Source organism: Scomber scombrus, chromosome 18 (assembly GCF_963691925.1).
Source record: "Scomber scombrus chromosome 18, fScoSco1.1, whole genome shotgun sequence".
In the NCBI taxonomy this organism is placed as follows: domain Eukaryota; kingdom Metazoa; phylum Chordata; class Actinopteri; order Scombriformes; family Scombridae; genus Scomber; species Scomber scombrus.
In genome coordinates, this window is record NC_084987.1 from 20,216,834 (window position 1) to 20,223,398 (window position 6,565).

A 6,565-nucleotide genomic window follows, 5' to 3' on the forward strand; every position below is an offset into this window, starting at 1 on the left:
AGGTTAAACCTGATGTAATGTTGTCAGGTGTCTTGCATTTACATTCTTCAGAAATGTAACACCTTTTTTTTCTTCTTCTTCACCTCTCCTGTGGTTTATTGTCTCTCTATGACCTCAATTGTCCGAATAGATGCAGAACCAGCAAAGGCAAAGGTGAGAAGCCAACATTGTTTTTCTCTTTGTTTCCATATATTAACAGTGTTGTTGTCAGTTATAGGTGTTTTTATCTGATTTCCTCCAAACTGCACTGTGTGATGTGTTGTAGATGAAGGTAGTAGAAATCCCACAGGTGCTGCCCCTGTTGCTGTCTTAGTATGTGGATGCCGCATCCGCCTACTCGCATCCCCACAGCTATCACAGCTTGGGCCACTGTCTCCACACTAACATATTTCCAGGTGTATACATCAATATCCAGTCTATTCTCCCAACTTCCTGTTTCTGTAGCAGCTTCTCCTTGTAGATAAAACACTTTATTTAAAGTCCTGTGGGGAAATGTTTTATGGAGACTTAAAGTGTTTCAAAAGTGGAGTAGATTATGAGGACTTTAAGAACTACTATAATCTATTTTTATGATCACTCTCATTGTGTTTACAGAAGTGCATAAGCCTAAATAAACTACTTTTTAAGAGAATACTGGTTCACATTGTTTTCACCTGACTTTCATCCCATAAAAGGAATCCAATGTACAAATTACCACAACCCCCTTTAAAGTAAATACTGTGCAGATTGGACAGTACTGCTTCTGTGATGTATATACTGTATATATAATCCTTTTTCAGTATACTGTTGTCAGTATGTTGTTAGGTTAACATTGACATGATTTTACATGCAGTGACCATGTGGAAAAGACAGAATAGTAACTCAAGGGGATCCTGAGTAGCTGAAACACAATCTCTTTTATCCTGCTGAATAATTTAGCTGTGTGATTGTTGCCTTGCGCACCGATACACACTTGGCATGTTTTGACACACAAGCACTGACTTACTCTCACTTTGGTTACTTGTATGCCAGGTTTGGAAAGTTGGTTAAAATCAGGCCGTGTCACATTAAAAAAAGGAAATAAGATACACGAAAAGTTGTCAAAAGTAATCATTAATGTGAAGGAATGAATTTTTATTTTCGTGTCATATCATTAAAAATGATCCATCTCGAATGGGATTACATGACACCTAATACTGGAGTATGAGGAAAACATGATTTCCATAAAATAAACAAACCCAAAACATTTTTAATATTATAACACTCATTTTCAATGTAGCAATATTGTTGTGTAAGTGACATTCCTGGGTCAACTGTCATTATGACTAGTAGTGCTCCTCTTATGCAATGATTTAACATTTATTATCTCATAATTGACACATTATCCTGCTTTAAAATCTGCACAGGCTCAACAAAACCATGTAGAAAAATACTTGATGCACTCCTCTCCATTATAATCAACTAAAGTCTTTTTTCTATTGGATAATAATAAGGATTAATTCAAAAGAAAAAGCCTTCCTCTGAGTGCAATATTGCGGTTATTGCAGGTTACATATCTACTTAAATTAACTGCAAAAGCAAGGTCTCGTGTTGTTGTTTTTAACTGTGTTGCCATGACTCATGAATTCTAAATGGTCCCTAATCATGGCTTCGGCCCCTTTTTCCCCGAAATGACGAGAAATACCGAAACAGCTTTGAAAAACAATACAATACAATCAAAAGTATGTTCTCTCTTCTGTCAGTGCCACCATGTCTTGAGCAGTTTTGATCTTTTTTTCTAGTTTCTCTCGCGCTCTAGTTCTTCTGCTAGTCCATATCAAACCATGAAGTCATCAGTGAAGTTCCCCCTTCCATCCTAATATCATGAACTTGATTGCTCACTTTTCTCATTTTCTACCACTAGGGATTTTAGACTTTTACACTCTCTCTTCTCTATCTCACTTTTAACGTTAACGTGGAAATCCTTCACCAAGGATTCGTACATCAACCACCCTCTGCCCACCTGGCCTCCAGACCCCCATCTCTGATACGGCCACAAGACAGATGAAATGGGTAGGTTAATGCTTTCCTCCTGTTCCTTTCTATTCTATTTCTCTTTCATTTTTCTCATCTTTTTCTTCTTCTTCATATTTATTTTTTGTATTTTATATCTTTTACTTATATCTGCAGTCCAGTGGACAGAGAGACACATTGTGAACCAGAAGCTCAACAAGATACTGACGGAAATGGAAAAAAAGGGGCACCGCAAAATGAGGTCCTGCTTCCTACCGTGAGACCACAACACACACAGCGCCCTTGTGATTCACACATTGGAAATGCAAAAACAAAGTGTGATTTGCAACCATACATGTTGTAAGCCCGCTGCTCGAAAATAGACAAACAAGAGGAAGATTATATTGGAGATGAAATACCACTAAAAATAGATTACTGGTTAGACAAAATGTATCTGCGATATCTTTCTGGTTGAGGCTTAACCAAACTGTAATCATTTGTTAACTAAAGAAAGGTTGTGGCTTATACGTGTGCATGTATATCACTCACTTTTAAATGTGTAAAAGAAAATAAAAGTACATCTTAAAATGAGCTGTAAACTATGCATCTTTATGTTCAATTAACTCTAAGAGCTTCCTCCTCTTCTTCTTCTGCTTAAAGATGAAATATTGAAAAATGCAGTAAAGTTTAGTGCACATTAAACACACTCAAACTATGAGACCTAAACCGCTGAAAGCCATGGCACCAGCCGAAGGGTTTATTGGTCTCTTTGTGTAATATGTAGAGGCAGCAGAACAGAGGCGGTTTTAAATAGAAACCACTGAAACTTGCTTTTTGTCACTACCTTCTGTCTCACTTGTCAAGTCAAACATATTAAAATGAGTATCTGCAGTAGACAAAGAGAAAGGATGTCAAAGAGACTGCATTAAGTCACATATAACTGATTCGCCTGACTCAACAATGTAAAATAAACTGCCAAAACAAACCTCCCCGTTGACATGTGCAGGTCTGCTGTTTAAACTCATGTTACTCATATGAAGCCAATGTCAGGTCTACTTAGTTTAAAGCAGTTCTCACATCATGTTACATTTTTAAAACAACTTCTCTATTCCGAACTATAATTAACATTCTTAATGTGCATGTTAAACTATAATTAACTATATTTAAAGTCAATTCACTGACTTTTTATCCAGCTTTATCTCTAATGTTTTGGCATATGACTGAATACTTGAAAAACTGACACATCTGCTGCAGCTGTGTTTTGTGCTAATTACCATACATTAACACTTAGCCTAATTAAGAAATAACCATGGAGGACATCAGCATATTAGCATTGTCATAGTGAGCATGTTAGGATGCTGATGTTAGCATTTAGCTCAACTACTCCATCCCAGGCATGCTGATAGCTTACCTGTAGACACTTGGTCTTAAAGTTTCCTACTTAAGACTGGCAGACACTTGTGTTAAGTGTTGTGACTGTGCTCAGTAGACGGTTTCTGAATAATATGTGGCAGGTTAATATGCAGCCTTTTGCAGAACAGGATATTGAGTCAGCTTTTGCCCCTGCTTACTGGAATGATATATATTTTAGGTTTTGTCTTCTCAATTAGATGAGTCAAAAAACAGTGTTAAGTAGAGGGAGCATGTGTCAATAATGTGACTTAACTGTCTTTTTTTAGACCAGCAGGTCTTCTTATATGAGTGTGCCCACCCTTGTTATTGTTCTCACCTCCGCCCCTCTTCTCTCTCTCCTTGTGGTCTGCTGAGAGGGACTGTTGTCTTGTTGCTTTGCGAGCACAAACATCACCGTAGTCTTCTTAGCAGCCTCCCGCCTCTGGCAGGCACAGCAGACTTTGACCTTTTGACAAGTTCTGTAACACATAGTACACCCAACATCTTCCTCTGCATCCCCCTTCTTGCTTGCTTCTACCCTCCCCTCCCCTCCCCTTGTCTCTCCTGTTACCACCGCTAACTGATGCTGACACCTAAGTAACTACAGGAACTAGTGGGGGTGCATCAGGTCACCCTCTGGCCTACTGCAGCCCTAAACTCACTTAGGCTTCAAAACCAGACGCCTGTTGACTGCTGAGTTCAAACGTCGTGTTGCAACAGTTGTTGCTGTGTGCGTGAATGCTTTGTGGTTTGTAGGTTGACTTGCAGCATGGAAAAATGTTACACAGTGGCCCTTCATTGAACTTTTTAAGACTGATATGAACACCGCTGCTGTAAATACCAGAACATTCGCAAAACCTGCATCGGTTTAACCCATTTTGTTTGCTTTGCTATATAAGTTGCATTGAATGGGTGAAAATACACACTTAGAAAATGTTTCTCTGTCAGAACCCCTTCCTCCACCTTGTGATGACCCCATTACCACGTTACACTGTCGAGCTACCACATTCTACATCATTATTTTATTTTTCATAATTAATCCAAAATAGTCTTACTATGCATATTGTTGCATCATGGAGGCCCTTGCATGATGAACACAGCATGTTGTTAATGATTAGGGACTGTATGAAAATTATTTGTGTGAGGCTGAACCTTACATAGGATTTCATAAATAAGTAAGACCCTCCCCAGAGTTATTAATATTTGTATTGGATCTTCCTCCTTACTTGTAAAATAACTGCAACACCCCCACCCTATTATCTCATCTCAACCATGATTTTAAGCTTTATATGTTAATAGAACATTAGGATTAACAGACAATAACAATAACTTCATTAAGTGAATTGAGCAATTGCTTTAAAAAAAAATATGGTAAACATAGAAATGTTGAGCTCTGTAATTCGATTTTTGTATCAAGAGCTACTAAATTAACAGTTATTACCACTGTCACTGAATAAGCTAACAGGGCATAGAAAACAACTTGCTTTCATCCATTAATGGACTCGGTTGGGCTGCACTGAACCTGTATTCTAATATGAATTAACATATGATACATTTAACCTTACTATAGTTCAGTTATAATGAAGAATAAAGTGAAGGTTACTTCTGACTAGTGATAAAATGCTGCACTTTTCAACGATCCACATCTCTTGTTTGTTAAAACTGACATATTGGTCCAGTGGCCTGCTGGTTAACACATGAGCCACACATGACCACAATGTTTGCAGTTCAATTTCCTGCAGCAGACCTTTGCTTTCTTTCTCTCTCTACACATTTCATTTTCTGTCATCTCTCTACTGTTGCTATAAATTAAAAGCTTAAAATGCCCTTCCAAAACATACATACTGAATTTAAACAAATTAAGAAGATTGAGCCCTAATAAAGAAGCATGATTGTTGACTGCATATGGTAAAAAAACATCTGGGGCCAGAGGCATTATGTTTGCAGTTTGTCTGTCCCATTCTCATGAACCCAATATCTCAGGAGTGCTGGGAGGGAATTTAATCACATGTGGTACAAACACACATGTGGTACAAACATTGGACTCAAGGATAAAGTGATTACAGTTTAGTGGTCAAGATCACTGTGACCTGAATACATTTTTGAGAATTTGTAGGTTCTTTGCAATTTGTATGAGTCCACCCTCTTCACTGCTTTTCCCTGGATGAAAACCAGGACAGGGGGCTTCCTGTTACTCTCATTGCACCATGTAATGAAGCTCTCTATCAGTCCTCTGTTCTCCTCTTTAAACATAGTCTTGACGTAAAGACGGTATGTTTGTTACTGGAAATCATTTACTAATCAATAGTGATAATGTCCATTTTGCCCAAAAAAGTACACTTAACACAACAACCTGTGGCAGTATTTGTAGTTCATGTATGTATTCTTTTTTAATACTAAAACATGCAAGAAAATTATGAAATTAAATATAAATTTGGGTAAAACCCTCCTTTAAGTAAAAAATAACCCATACATAATCCTACTGCCTTTTTGACCTCAACTCCCACATAATAACTTGCATACAGCCTCTTATGTATTAGAAACTTTTGAACTGTGAAAACATGTTGACACATATTGAGGTTGCCAACGACGATGGACGATTAAACTGAACAAGCGGAGGAAATCTCTCAAGGCCTGTGGCTACAGAAATGAGATGTGTGTTGACCTTTGAGTGAAGAACAGGTTGCTGCTTAAGCTTTTAACCGTCTTTCCTCTTTCACTCTATAGAAGCACTTGTGTAGAAAATATATGTGGTTGCGGCTATAGCAGCAGCGGTTTTGACGCTGTACAACTTTTGTGTGTGTATGTGTGTTCGTATCTTAAATAACCCCAAGGTTCTAAATCTGTTATGTTTAGCCTCTTCAATCCTCCGAATCGGCTGTTTTAAGATTAGTTTCATTGACATAAAACCACTTCATAGGACAAGTTGAAAGTTTCTTTTTGTGCAACCCACTTAATGTCGTGATTGAAACAGGATGTGGTGTGCTGTGTATTTCTTCTTGTTTTCAGTGCAATTAGTATCTTAAAAGCTGCAATAGGGTCCAGGTGGCGGTGAGCAGGAGGAGGTGCTCTGCTCTACGATACTGACTCAACTCCACCCCCCAACCCCCACCTCCCCTTCCTCGTCCTCTCTCACTGTCACTCACATCTTCGTTAGGCTTCCTGTAAGCCTCAGACATAGTCTGTGGTTACAAGTGGAAAA